Raw genomic sequence first — 16,011 nt, 5'->3', positions numbered from 1 at the left:
AAAATATTGTTATCGCTTAAACATACCTATATGTATATTTATGAATTAAATGTTTAGTTTGTTGCTTCTTGTATGACGAAAATCACAAAACTTGAATAAAGCAGAATTTTTCGCATTAAACATGCAGAGTTTTGAAAAAGCAGAATTTTAGAAAGCGGAATTTTAAAAAAGCAGAATTTTAAAAAACATAATTTTTTTGCAATTTACAGAATTTTGTAATACAGAATAATGACACGCTCCCGTTCTGTATTCGTACATAAAATTCCATTTCCATCTATATTTGCTGACAATGAATTTTTAAATGTTTTTGGAGGCGGAAAATCTTTCTTGAGTAAAGCGAAAGGTGTCGCTACTGTCGCTGTTAAACTAGTTGAAGGTATAGTTTTTGAAGAATACGCTGATCCAGTTGATATTAACGGTATTAAATCGGCCCCACCTGCCAATTTTCAGACTCCCCCTTTTTCAGTGTTAAAAAGCTCAATTGAAGATAAGTCTGCTGTTGGATTTGGATAAATGTCTTTAGTACTTTTCGAGTATTTAGTGGCCTTTTTTGATTTTTTCGGATCCTGCGAATTAAAATTTAGATCGCTTGTTGAATCTTTCGAAGTGTCATTACACACTGGCAAAAATAAGTCCTCCACATGGGGAAAATTTAATGGAGGAGTTGTTAACTGATGTTGGTTTTGATTTAACTCTTTGGAAAGTAGTTCACTCGAAGTATTAAACACCGATCGTAGTGGATACTCGACGGAGCCGTCAGAGAGTTCAATTGGGTCATCATTATTTAGTATACGTACGGAAGCAGAAGATGCTGCTAAAGTTTTATTAGGTGATGCATTTTGAGAATATATGTCGCCGACCAAAGATGAGTTTTCAGTTTTTGGTTTAGGAGATTTAATACTATTTCTTTCATTTGATTTCTGACCTTCGCCTGGGTTCAACGACGAATGCATATCAGGAGTGCTCCAGTTATCAAAATTCTTTAATATCCTATCACCGATTGCAGATGGTTGCTGAGGTTTAAAAATATTTGGACTATCTCTTTCAAGTTTTGTGATACTGACTTTAGTCTCATGCGACATTAGTTTCATTGATTCTGGCACAAAAGGAGGTACATTGGAGTAGCTACGTTCTCCGCTTGGTTGCGACAGAAGCAAATCTAGTGATTTTCTGGTGCTTTCTGACTCTATGGAATGCAAAGTTAAATTCGTTTGATAAATAAAACAATATAAATTCAGTTAGAAATTAAAAGGTTGTTTTGTAATAATAACTTGAATTAGTTTGATTGGCAGGAGGCATCTGGGGAGCTGATCGCTTTTTGCTAGTAGGCGATTTGTATGTAGGTGCAAGTTTAGCAGCAATTACTTTACCAACTTCTTTATCCGTTTCCATTAAGGTTTCTTAAACGCTTATAGCGGTTGTAAAACAATATCCATGCGCATCAGTTTCTTATTTATAGTGTTAACTTCTTCCTTTGTTGGAACTCCAGCTTCTTGTTTTAATATGTTTTTTTCACTCGTCGACATATTCAAGGATTGATTTTTCACTTTATTTTTTTTGCGCTCTTTTCGGTATTCTTTGACATTTGTGGACAAATTTCTGGGAACTATGCCTTCTACATGTGGTAAATTTAGAATATTATCCTCTTTTCTAGTGCAGAGTTCCATTCTGTTAAACATAAAATTCGCAGTTTCTAAATTCCCAAGCGGAAATGGATATGCGTATTTGGCAGATTTTAGCCTTTTAATTTTCTTTAACTGCGCCATTTGACTTGGGTTATTAGGTGATACCACCGCTTGTTTCAGTGAATTTTTACTTCCTGGCTTACGACTTCGCTTTTTAGGTTTATTAACTTCGTCAAGCTGCGGTGGTGAATTATTCAATACACAAGGCATCATAACCTCTGAGAAGCTACTACTATTAATATTGCTTGCCAAATCTATAGCACTACCATGATCGCAGTTAATAGGCATGTTTGGAGATTTTTCCAATCCCTCAGGAGAAACCGAATTCGTATCGCCAGACGTCAAGCGATTCAATAATGTTGGAGATGGCGTTATAGTGGTTCCCCAAGGCAAATTGATAAATTGGCTCTCATTCCCACCATAAATCTGGGCCGAAGCCATGCAATTCGTATTTGGAGATAATGATTTTTGAGGTTTCTGCTTAGAAATTTTCTTAAAGATATTTAGTTTATTTTTATCTAGTTCTGCTGACAATTTCATTCCTGGAAATGCTTTCTTATCATGACCCAGAGACACATTTACAGGTATTTGCACATTATCAAGAACGCCATCATGGATGAGATTGGAAACAGCATCAAAGCGGTTATCTTTCATCAAAGTTTTCGGAAGGGCCACTGATGAGATAAGTGCCAATTCTGGTTTTGATATACAAGTTTGAGCTGTGCAATTTGTAACTAGTGGCGGAGGTAAACATTCTTTCATAGATGGAGTAGCACTGTTGCTTTTAGAAGTCGATAATAAAGGTAAACATAGCTTCTTTTCATCCAGCTTTGCTAAGCCCTCTGGCTTATTTGACTGGACGTTGTTTTTGTGTCTATTCAATAATTTTTTCTGATACTTTGACTGTTTTTTAAGAAACTTTGATATTAGCCAAGAATGATGGAAAGAAGATTGCGCCCGTCAGAGCGTACGTGACGTCACGTTTGCAGAGTTGTGCAGTATTGCCAACCATTTGCTCTTCGCAATAAATTTAGTGCTTTTTTATATCGAAAATGCGACAATTTTTAAGTTTGGTGTTTGTTTCTTTTTGTTTTTAATTTAAGGCTACCGAGACTTTAGGTTGAAAAAAACTGTATTATTATACAAAAGAAGTTTAAAAAAGGTCACTCTGAGAAGATTTTAGAGCTAATGAAAATTTTTTTACTCTTATAAAATTTGATAATTTGAAAGTGCAAATTTAATTTTTGGCTCCATTTAAGGCTATGCAAAAATATTAAATGCCCCTCTCTCAACTCTTTTTAAGATTGAAAACCTTTTTACACATTTTAAAAAGCCTTTGAATTTATTGAATGCGAATTGAAACCATAGAGGTGTAATCGTTTCTTCCGGTCATCAATCCTTAGTGAGACATAGAGCATCAAGAGGTGTATTCATAGTAAAAATAAGCAACAAAATACCAGAAAATACTAAAGAAACCATACTGACATTTTTACAAAAAGAGTACCTTATCTAGTTACATAACTTCAAATATAGCAAAAAAGTCGTTCCCTTAGCAAAAGAATTTCGCTTAACAAAAAAAAACTCATAAATTAAATTGTACATAAGCATAACACATTTATTTAAAAAAAATGCACATTCTACAGACAATTTGTCACGCATACAAAGTTCTTACTTAACACAATAAAAATGTCGTGTTTTATTTTCTTTAAATGGGCATTTAGTGCATTTTTATATCCAAAGCTAGGCAACTCTGCAGTAGCGAGAGAGAGATTTGACTGCCGAAAGCAGAAGAACACCAACAACACCGGCAATCGTGGGCAATTCCACCAGATGTTAAAAAAAAGTAAAGCTAATATAAATAAAACTGAGTGAATTATTTAAATAATTATTAAAAAATGTATATTTTACAAAATTATAAACATGACATTTTAATTAATAGAACAGCTAGAAAAATGTCATGAAGAAAGAACTAAAACTCCGAGACTAAAAATAATAAAAATAACAAACAAAAAAATGCTAAATCAATTTACGAAAATGGTAATCTGGCCATACTGGAGCTAAAATCACGTAACTAGTTGTTAAATTCGCTGAGCGCAACGTAAAGGGACCACGATAGGCGCCATTTAATTATTCTTTGCGTCATGGATCTTGGCCATAAGGCCGAGAAGCGATAACCATACACAACCAACAAACTACCTAGTCAATACATTTTCTAATAAACCTTTTGAGAATTACACGCTCACAAAAATTAATGTACGAAATATTTATACCGATTCACTTAAACTGACTTTCAGTATCTAAACCAAAAATAGAAAAGCCAAAAAACTGTTTTCAATAAATAATCAGAAATGTCCTACAATGCAAATTTCAAAAAAAAATTTTTTTCTTGTGATTCGAACCAAGAATTTTGGATCGGAAGATCACATTGCTAGCCGCTCGCTAGCTATCGCGCCATACTGTCGGTGCTGGCCTAAAAGTTATTTAGTTCGTCGCTACGTTTATATGTAATATTCGTAGCCAAGATGGTCGCTTTTTCGTTTCACTTTTTCTCAAATCACTCCCAACGATTCTAAAGAAGTTTTTACTTCAAAATATGGGTAGTAAAATCTGACGTACGCTGACGGAAGTGACGCATTGCCCTTTCTCTATGCCCCTTTTCTCTTTTGGTTTGTGTTTTTGATGGTTAATTTAGTTGGTAAGTGTTTATTTTAAATTTTTCCAACGAAGACATAAACCACCACTTTGAATATTTGAATATTATCTGCGCAGCGCAATAGTGCGACAACAAACCATACAGCAGCTACCCAGTGTTTTTGCTACTATATTTCACCTCAAACTGTGCATGTGTAATTGTGCCTGCGAATGTTTTGTTACAATGGAGAAACTACTCAGAGTGTTTCGCTGCTACATTTGACATCAAACTGTGGCTCATCATCATAAATGTGTGGCGTACAAAGTATATTCACTAATTTTGCTAATAGCAAAATTGCATAGCTGGAAACATAAAACGCCTCTGTTAGCTGTCCTACATAAAAGTAAATTTTGGTAACTGTGCATGTTAATTATTAATTGCGCAGTTAGCTTGTAAGGCAAATTAAACTTTAGAACAGACAGTTTCATACGCCGCCGGCCACGGCATCTACACTAGAGCAGCAATAGAAACTTGGTTAAGAATTTGCGCTAGCTAAGCTACGAACCATTTCTGGTTCCATTTTGCAAAGACGTTACTACAGTGCACATCAAACAGTGGACGTTACCTTTATATGTAAGAATTTACCTGTTATGCAAAAAAAAAAAACACTAGTAGCCATCGGAAGCAAAGCAGCACGGCAGTAGCAAACCACTTCATTTAGTATTTTTACAAAATTTTTACATTGGATTTTATTCGTTTTGGTCACATTTTATTAGCTTTTTTTAATCAGTAAAGAAAACTTTCTTTTGATCGTTGGCACTGTGACCCTGTTGCTTTTTCATTTTGATTTGTTTTTCTTGAACCTTTGCCTGCGATTGAAGTTTTTGATGTCCTCGAACCATTTTGTTGATATTTCTTTTGATAACATGTTTTAATTAATAAATTTTTACAACGTGGTTGTTCCACTTAACAATATTTATAAAATGCGATAATAGTTCGAAGAAACAGGGCACTTTTATAACGCGGTATTTACTATTACGTTTTTGTTATATCCGGAATTATTTGCAATTCCATTTTTGTAATAAACTCCTAGCGTTCCGCGTTTGTGTTTTGCTGCATTTTAAACAAATTAAACATTTCTTAAGCACATTATTTTTTCACCGAACCAAAGCTGACATGAGTCAAACGAGTCAGGAATTACGGAAAGTAGGTGGTAAAAAAATACCCTACAGGAATGATATAAAAGAATTAACAATTTCCAAGAATAGTTTGCGCAAAGTAACGCAAACTATGACGCTTTCAAACATCATGCACTCATGTATGCGTATGCTAAACGAAATATATTTATATATACATTTTTTATACATATATTTTTATAGAATATGTTCTATTAATGAGCTTGAAGTGAGTGGCATCATCAAAGCAGGACATTGTAACATGCGCTCTCCATAATAATATCTGCCGTTGATATCCAGGCATGCCCGTTATGATGCAATCAATGATGGATGATGGATCAAATTCGAGCAACTGTACTTTAGCACTATTATAAGCATTAAGTATTTTTATTATCTATCACAAATGAGGAATTACAATTTCACCACACCTGTCTACAACGGTTCTTATAGTGTGTGTTTACCTTATGTTAAGTACTGACTTTTTGTGAAAGAACGTGGTTTAATATTATATGTAAGAATCATAGGAACCCATGATTGTAAGAATCATAGCAAGCCATGTAGGTACATTTTGTTCAACCGTTGTTCTTAGTTTTCATATGTATAGTTAGTTGAAATAAAGCAACCGTAGCAAATTCACGTGCGGATATGTAAAGGTAACATAACCTTACGTTATATTGATAAAAATGTCCGAAATAAAAATTTTTAAAACAAATAAAAATAATGAAATGTTGGGTATTTCTATTATTTAGAAAGAATAACAAAACAAAGGACATATAATTGGCCCAAAAAAGTAAAATAATGCGGACTAGAAAAAAGAAATGGAACATGAAAGAACCAATAACTGTAGACGATATTGATATGCCACTTAATTTATATGTCCTTGAAGGCGAGCTTTTTGTCTTAGCAGAAAAGTGGGTCGATGATGAACTTTTTATAATATTGGGGACAAAATCTTCATTGGAAATGCTGAGTAGCAGTGACTGCTGGGCTGCTGATGGAACTTTCCATGTTGTTCCTCGCGTTATGAGGAAACTTTTTTCCATACATGGCAGAGTACATGGCGAAATCGTGCCCCTCGTTTTTTGCTTGATGAGTATGTCGCTGTTTTTAACGAGTTGCTGACGATTGCAGGTAACCATAAACTAAATTTGTACCCTCAGCGTATAATTTGGGATTTCGAAATGGGTATCATATCGGCAATTAAGCAATGTTACGCAAATACTGATTTACGCGGCTGTTTGTTCCATTTTGGACAACTAATATGGCGAAGGGTTCAGAAGGAGAGGTAATTAAAGCCTATTTTATGGTTGTGTATGTATACTAAGTAATAATATGTTCTTTTTATGTATAGATTGGCTCAAAAATATGGGACTTCGGTGGAATTCGCACTGCAAGTCCGAATGATTAAAAGCTTAGCTTTCGTACCGCCAAGCGAAATACCGAATTACTTTCAAACATTACTTAATAACTGCGATGATGAAAGTGTAAAAAATTTACTAGTTTGGTTTGATAAAAATTATATTAATATAAATAATAATAATTCCAAATATTCTCCCGAGTTTTGGTCAGTGCATAACCATAATGCATCGCAAACAGAAACGTTTCCTAGAACACAAAACAATATTGAAGCGTGGCATCGCCGGCTGAAAGTTATTGTTGGAAGAAGAAACTCGCAATTTTACCATCTTGTGCTAAGTTTGCAAAAGGAACTTATTTTAGCGAAAACTCAAATATCAAGAAAAGAAAATGGAGAAAGAGTTAGAAAAAAAGGAAAATAATTAAGAAAAACAAACAGCTGCGAAGAATTATTAAGAAAAGATTAAGTCACACTACATATTTAAAAAGAATTGCAAAAATATTGTAATTGGCTAAACTAAAATATTGTTATCGCTTAAACATACCTATATGTATATTTATGAATTAGAATTTTAAAAAGCAGAATTTTTTTGCAATTTACAGAATTTTGTCACCCAGAATTTTGTAATGCAGAATAATGACACGCTCCCGTTGTGTATTCGTACATAAAATTCCATTTCCATCTATATTTGCTGACAATGAATTTTCAAATGTTTTTGGAGGCGGAAAATCTTTCTTGAGTAAAGCGAAAGGTGTCGCTACTGTCGCTGTTAAACTAGTTGAAGGTATAGTTTTTGAAGAATACGCTTATCCAGTTGACATTAACGGTATTAAATCGGCCCCACCTGCCAATTTACCGACTCCCCCTTTTTCAGTGTTAAAAAGCTCAATTGAAGATAAGTCTGCTGTTGGATTTGGATAAATGTCTTTAGTACTTTTCGAGTATTTAGTGGCCTTTTTTGATTTTTTCGGATCCTGCGAATTAAAATTTAGATCGCTTGTTGAATCTTTCGCAGTGTCATTACACACTGGCAAAAATAAGTCCTCCATATGGGGAAAATTTAATGGAGGAGTTGTTAACTGATGTTGGTTTTGATTTAACTCTTTGGAAAGTAGTTCACTCGAAGTATTAAACACCGATCGTAGTGGATACTCGACGGAGTCGTCAGAGAGTTCAATTGGGTCATCATTATTTAGTATACGTACGGAAGCAGAAGATGCTGCTAAAGTTTTATTAGGTGATGCATTTTGAGAATATATGTCGCCGACCAAAGATGAGTTTTCAGTTTTTGGTTTAGGAGAGTTAATACTATTTCTTTCATTTGATTTCTGACCTTCGCCTGGGTTCAACGACGAATGCATATCAGGAGTGCTCCAGTTATCAAAATTCTTTAATATCCTATCACCGATTGCAGATGGTTGCTGAGGTTTAAAAATATTTGGACTATCTCTTTCAAGTTTTGTGATACTGGCTTTAGACTCATGCGACATTAGTTTCATTGATTCTGGCACAAAAGGAGGTACATTGGAGTAGCTACGTTCTCCGCTTGGTTGCGACAGAAGCAAATCTAGTGATTTTCTGGTGCTTTCTGACTCTATGGAATGCAAAGTTAAATTCGTTTGATAAATAAAACAATATAAATTCAATTAGAAATTAAAAGGTTGTTTTGTAATAATAACTTGAATTAGTTTGATTGGCAGGAGGCATCTGGGGAGCTGATCGCTTTTTGCTAGTAGGCGATTTGTATGTAGGTGCAAGTTTAGCAGCAATTACTTTACCAACTTCTTTATCCGTTTCCATTAAGGTTTCTTAAACGCTTCTAGCGGTTGTAAAACAATATCCATGCGCATCAGTTTCTTATTTATAGTGTTAACTTCTTCCTTTGTTGGAACTCCAGCTTCTTGTTTTAATATGTTTTTTTCACTCGTCGACATATTCAAGGATTGATTTTTCACTTTATTTTTTTTGCGCTCATTTCGGTATTCTTTGACATTTGTGGACAAATTTCTGGGAACTATGCCTTCTACATGTGGTAAATTTAGAATATTATCCTCTTTTCTAGTGCAGAGTTCCATTCTGTTAAACATAAAATTCGCAGTTTCTAAATTCCCAAGCGGAAATGGATATGCGTATTTGGCAGATTTTAGCCTTTTAATTTTCTGTAACTGCTCCATTTGACTTGGGCTATTAGGTGATACCACCGCTTGTTTCAGTGAATTTTTACTTCCTGGCTTACGACTTCGCTTTTTAGGTTTATTAACTTCGTCAAGCTGCGGTGGTGAATTATTCAATACACAAGGCATCATAACCTCTGAGAAGCTACTACTATTAATATTGCTTGCCAAATCTATAGCACTACCATGATCGCAGTTAATAGGCATGTTTGGAGATTTTTCCAATCCCTCAGGAGAAACCGAATTCGTATCGCCAGACGTCAAGCGATTCAATAATGTTGGAGATGGCGTTATAGTGGTTCCCCAAGGCAAATTGATAAATTGGCTCTCATTCCCACCATAAATCTGGGCCGAAGCCATGCAATTCGTATTTGGAGATAATGATTTTTGAGGTTTCTGCTTAGAAATTTTCTTAAAGATATTTAGTTTATTTTTATCTAGTTCTGCTGACAATTTCATTCCTGGAAATGCTTTCTTATCATGACCCAGAGACACATTTACAGGTATTTGCACATTATCAAGAACGCCATCATGGATGAGATTGGAAACAGCATCAAAGCGGTTATCTTTCATCAAAGTTTTCGGAAGGGCCACTGATGAGATAAGTGCCAATTCTGGTTTTGATATACAAGTTTGAGCTGTGCAATTTGTAACTAGTGGCGGAGGTAAACATTCTTTCATAGATGGAGTAGCACTGTTGCTTTTAGAAGTCGATAATAAAGGTAAACATAGCTTCTTTTCATCCAGCTTTGCTAAGCCCTCTGGCTTATTTGACTGGACGTTGTTTTTGTGTCTATTCAATAATTTTTTCTGATACTTTGACTGTTTTTTAAGAAACTTTTCTATTTTTAGCCGCTGAAAAATGGAGTCACAATAGTCAGGTGCGGAGTCCATTCCTGTCTTAAGCATTTTTTGTAATATAAGATTTTCTTATTTCTCCGTTGGGTTTTTTCGGAACTATGCATGCCGACTGAAATCAAGCCAGATTCAGAAGCTTGAAGATCTGGGCGATTAAATTTGGCTGCCAAAGGATTTGACAGGTTTTGCGTATTCTTCTTTTTAGCCTTTTTAAGCAATTTTGATGCAAGTGTCGGCTCTTGTAAGGTATGTTGCGTTAAATGATTTGGCACAGCCTTCTTTGGTGCAGTTGGGTACACTGCCTCGGATGCTGGGAATTGGTGGTTTACCAACATTGATGGGTACTTTTGTAGGCCGGGAGGAAAATATATTTAATAAGCAAAAGGAGTGAATGAAGACCTTTTCTATATTACTGGAAAAATATAAATTTATTTATTAGCAGCGAATTGCGCAATTAAATTAGCTAATCCTTCTCCTTGTCTTTTCATCATATCGTTAAGATGAAAATAATTAAACAAAGCAAAAACACCGAAATATTCCACCAAAATAATTTCTATGAAGAAAAACCTTTCACAACAGTATTGCTAGCTGATTGTCAGTTTTGTAGGTATCCGCCATATGTGAACTGGTATATTAATTTTGTTGATTTATTGGTAATTAATGCATATGTGAACGTATTTTAAGCTCTCTGGAACCTTTATTTTTAAATATCACGGTAATCGTTCTTAAGGAGTAAACTCCAGTCGCGTGTCGGAGCTGACACACACACCTCTTTTTTTTTTAAATAGACTTTTAATACGTTCACATATAAGTAGATGATCTACTTTTTCGTGCTTTCCTCCCAATCCGTAATTAAAAATTTCTCTCCAAAATCTGAGATTATAAAATAATACTGGATAATAACCAAAATGTGAAATAAAACAATATTGGTTCAGCAAGTGAGGGGTTTTCCGTCATTTTGTTTATAAAAATAAAACTATGCAATTTGGTTTATAAACGAATTTATATTAAATTTATTTATTTATGGCATTGAAATCTGGGGCACAGCAAAAAAAACCAATATCAAAATAATTCAAAGGACGCAATCTAAAATACTTCGAACAATAACAAAAGCAGGCGACCTCAATATCGACACAATAGATGACACAATTAGAAAATACAGCATCAAGCATATAAAACGACTAACAAATCATCAAAATGAACAAATGCGCAAACTACCACAATCGGAGAAAGCGGGAAAACGAAGATTAAAACGATTAATTCCAACAGAACTCACAATTTAACAAAACAATAAAGAAAAACAAAAATAATAATAATTAATAATAATAATAATTATAACACAGAAAATAATATAATGTAGCATAATCTGAAGCAAAATTGAATGTTTATCTAGCATTGGTTAGAGAACAAAGAATTCCAATACTACTTTAAAAATAATTACTTATTGTTAAAATTTAACAGATTGTAATTTAAAAAGGGAAATAATAAAAAACAGAAAAAAAAAAACAAAAAACTAAACGTGCGGAAGGTAAAGCAAATAGAAAACAACGTGGCGGCGGATATGATATGATAAGTACATTGTTTTTCTTAAAAGCTTTTCTAGTGTGAGCATAGAATGCAATGCGTAAAGGCCTTTGTTTTTGTTTCGATAGTGAAATTACTGGCGGCCATGATAACGGTTAATGGGAGAAATGTTTTTGAAAGATGATGATCCACAAATGATGATCCTACAGTTTGAAGCCGACTTCGAACGGCAGATAGTTTTATTTTTTCTTCATTTTGGTGTTTCGCCGAGATTCGAACATACGTTTTCTCTAAATTCTAAATGGTAGTCACGCATCAATCCACTCTGTTACAGCGGCCGCCGGTTACTGACTACATACTACAAAAATATCGGTTTCCAAATCTAAATTACAATTTAATTGAGCAGATATAGCAAAATATGTATAGTTTCGATAATGTAAAACCTAATACGAGAGAATTCGACATCTTATTGAGGCCATGCAGAGTGCGAGCTGTAGGAACATTGCAGGTATAATTGGTTCTGAACCTATTCAAATATAATGGATATTTATTGCCTAAAGACCTGGTAGGGAGCGAGAAATTCTATCGTTTCTAAAAGAGAGGAACATTCAATTTCCTAATTGATCTAATCTCTAATTGTTTTGGATTAATTAGAAGTAGGCGGGATTTGTATGGTGGGGCAGGGTCAGAGAAATTCAGGGAAGAGAGAGCATACTTTTGTACTCGTTTAAGTCTGTCTGTAGATAATTGGTGGAAAGGCCACCAAATAAAAACGGTATATTTCAATGTAGATCGAACAAATGAACTAAATAGCAACTTCTACCTATATACTCATCAAATGGTTTTACGTTTTAGACCCATTTCGTAGGGGCTAACTCTCCACGAACTAATAATGAAGTTCACCATGCGGAGATTAACGTACGAATGTTCCTTTGTTATCTCCTATCAAGTCTTCTCCTTGTCCTTCTATTACTTAATCAGGCGGTAGGTATAAAATGCTCTTTATACTTTCTCACATGTAGCGGCTAAACAAGGATTTGTCCACACGAGGTAACTTTGTTCTTTTTATAGAATATGTTCTTGAAGTGAGTGGCATCATCAAAGCAGAACATTGTAACACGCGTTACATGCCGTTGATATCCAGGCATGCTCGTTATGATACATACCAGATGGATCAAATTCGCGCAACTGTACTTTGGCACTATTATAAGCATTAAGTATTTTTATTACTACGGAAAATTGCTTATATTACACTTCCAGGAGGAAGACAAAGATTTCTCTTTATTTCAAGCATTTCCCATTTTGGAAGGGAAACCTTTACTTGAAACCCTTTATTATAATGCCAGGTTGAAGCTTGTACAAAAACATTCTTCAGCGTCATCAACAGGTTTACTTGGACCTCGCACCCACCTTTCTTCGTTTACGCTTCAACTTTCGCATACACTTCTTATGCCAGTTAGCTCTCATTTTTATTTCTTCACGCGAGGACGATTTAAGAGAGATGAATCAATAATCTTTCCATTTGTATTGCTCTATGTAATTGGAGTTTGTAATTCTTTTATATACATATCCTAAATCCCTAAAAACTACTCCTACGCGAGCGGGGCCACGGGTTAAAGCTAGTTACTCTTATATGTCAGAATTTACCTGTTATGCAAAAAAAAAAACACACTAGTAGCCATCGGAAGCAAAGCAGCACGGCAGTAGCAAACCACTTCATTTTACAAAAGTTTTACATTGGATTTTATTCGTTTTGGTCACATTTCATTAGCTTTTTTTAATCAGTAAAGAAAACTTTCCGCTTGTGTTTTCCCCCCGGAAAAATCTCGGTTTAATAAATTAAATGAAATACCAACATTGTAGCCGTAAAAATTGTTCATCTGCTCCACAACGGAAAATTGGTTATATTACACTTCCAGGAGGAAGACAAAGATTTCTCTTTATTTCAAGCATTTCACATTTTGGAAGCGAACTCTTTACTTGAAAACCTTTATTATGATGCCAGGTTGAAGATTGTGCAAAAACATTCTTCAGCGTCATCAACGGGTTTAGTTGGATGAAGAAGAGCGATTGGTATTTGCATAAAAAATCATTTATTTAAGCAAATTGCGTACCTGTTTATATATTTTTTCCTTTCTTTTTGGAGTTTACTCCTTAAGAAACGATATATAAGGCCCACGATATGAAAAAATATGGGTAGTAAAATCTGGCGTACGCTGTCGGAAGTGACGCATTGCCCTTTCTCTATGCCCCTTTTCTCTTTTGGTTTGTGTTTTTGATGGTTTATTTAGTTGGTAAGTGTTTATTTTAAATTTTTCCAACGAAGACATAAACCACCACTTTGAATATTTGAATATTATCTGCGCAGCGCAATAGTGCGACAACAAACCATACAGCAGCTACCCAGTGTTATTGCTACTACATTTCACCTCAAACTGTGCATGTGTAATTGTGCCTGCGAATGTTTTGTTACAATGGAGAAACTACTCAGAGTGTTTCGCTGCTACATTTGACATCAAACTGTGGCTCACCATCATAAATGTGTGGCGTACAAAGTATATTCACTAATTTTGCTAATAGCAAAATTGCATAGCTGGAAACATAAAACGCCTCTGTTAGCTGTCCTACATAAAAGTAAATTTTGGTAACTGTGAATGTTAATTATTAATTGCGCAGTTACCTTGTAAAGCAAATTAAACTTTAGAACAGCCATTTTCATACGCCGCCGGCCACGGCATCTACACTAGAGCAGCAATAGAAACTTGGTTAAGAATTTGCGCTAGCTAAGCTACGAACCATTTCTGGTTCCAGTTTGCAAAGACGTAACTACAGTGCACATCAAACAGTGGACGTTACTCTTATAAGTAAGAATTTACCTGTTATGCAAAAAAAAAAAAAAAAAAACACTAGTAGCCATCGGAAGCAAAGCAGCACGGCAGTAGCAAACCACTTCATTTAATATTTTTACAAAATTTTTACATTGGATTTTATTCGTTTTGGTCACATTTTATTAGCTTTTTTTAATCAGTAAAGAAAACTTTCTTTTGATCGTTGGCACTGTGACCCTGTTGCTTTTTCATTTGGATTTGTTTTTCTTGAACCTTTGCCTGCGATTGAATTTTTTGATGTCCTCGAACCATTTTGTTGATATTTCTTTTGATAACATGTTTTAATTAATAAATTTTTACAACGTGGTTGTTCCACTTAACAATATTTATAAAATGCGATAATAGTTCGAAGAAACAGGGCACTTTTATAACGCGGTATTTACTATTACGTTTTCGTTATATCCGGAATTATTTGCAATTCCATTTTTGTAATCAACTCCTGGCGTTCCGCGTTTGTGTTTTGCTGCATTTTAAACAAATTAAACATTACTTAAGCACATTAATTTTCACCGAACCGACGCACATACCGGTATTTTGATAATCTAGGCGGCCAAAAGTCAATTTTGTGAAGTGCATTAATTGATTTAAATAATGAATAAAATAGAAAGATAACACAATAGACTATTCACTTCACCTCCTCTCGCGCTTTTTGTCGCGTGTGCTACCGCCGTATTGGCAGTCAAAAGTTCATTGCTTATCACACTACACATATCTCGCTCGGCGTTCGGCAAGCAACAAATCTTCAAAAAGGTAAAGTTAACTTATTTAAAGTTATATGTCTCGTTTTAATGATGGAAATTGAAGCTTCAGGTATATTTTTTCCAAATTTAATAAATATTTTATAGATTTTGTTCATTAATAACGTAATTTATTGAATTCCGTACAAGGAGAAATAGTGCATTTTTTACACATATTTTTTTATTTGTTAAGATGAAAGTTATACTTCCAAGTCCGTCCAAGCTTGAATTTTTTTTTCAGATTGTGTACATATGCTTTGAGATGTAAAATAAACTAGAATTAGCCGCAGAAAACCGCAGATTAATTAATTGTGGAGTTTCAAAAGTTTCATGGAAGAGTTTTTTTTAAAAGCGTTTTCTATACTTGTTATTTTTTGGTTTGTTTAAGGTTCTCAAGGAACTTCAGGGGTTCGAATTGTGACTCGAAAATACCTATTCGACCGCAGCAAGCTCAGAATTTACCAAATTTGGACGAAAAATTAAACTCTTTACAACAGGAGCTTTTGTCAAGTGAAAAATACTCTGACGAACAGATATCAGCTCTTAAGGACAATTTTGCACATTTTAAATCACAAATCAAGAAAAAGTGGCTACAAGTACATAAAAAGGAAGATGTTTTCCTATCAAAGTACAAGTCTTGGTTGGAAGGAGGTTTTGAATTAACTGTTGCAGCAATACCGAAACGATGTGGCCGTCCTCAGAAACATTTTAGTGACTCAGGTGAAAGATCTAAAAGACGCAAAACTGCAGAACTCAGATCTACAGTAAAGGACAACAACTTGATTATGCATGATTATGAATCTGATTCATCAGATAAATGAAAATTTGTAATTTTTTCCTTTAATTTGTTCCATTTTGCTTTAGTTCTTATTGGCGTAAGATTATTGATTGAATTAAATTTTTTTTTTTGGTTCAAATAATGTATTTTATTTGACACCTTCTGTGAAACTTGGCATTTGATAGTAAATAATTAAAACATTA

The sequence above is a fragment of the Anastrepha ludens genome, chromosome Y, assembly GCF_028408465.1.
Source record: "Anastrepha ludens isolate Willacy chromosome Y, idAnaLude1.1, whole genome shotgun sequence".
NCBI lineage: Eukaryota > Metazoa > Arthropoda > Insecta > Diptera > Tephritidae > Anastrepha > Anastrepha ludens.
Note: the sequence above shows the minus strand (reverse complement) of the source record.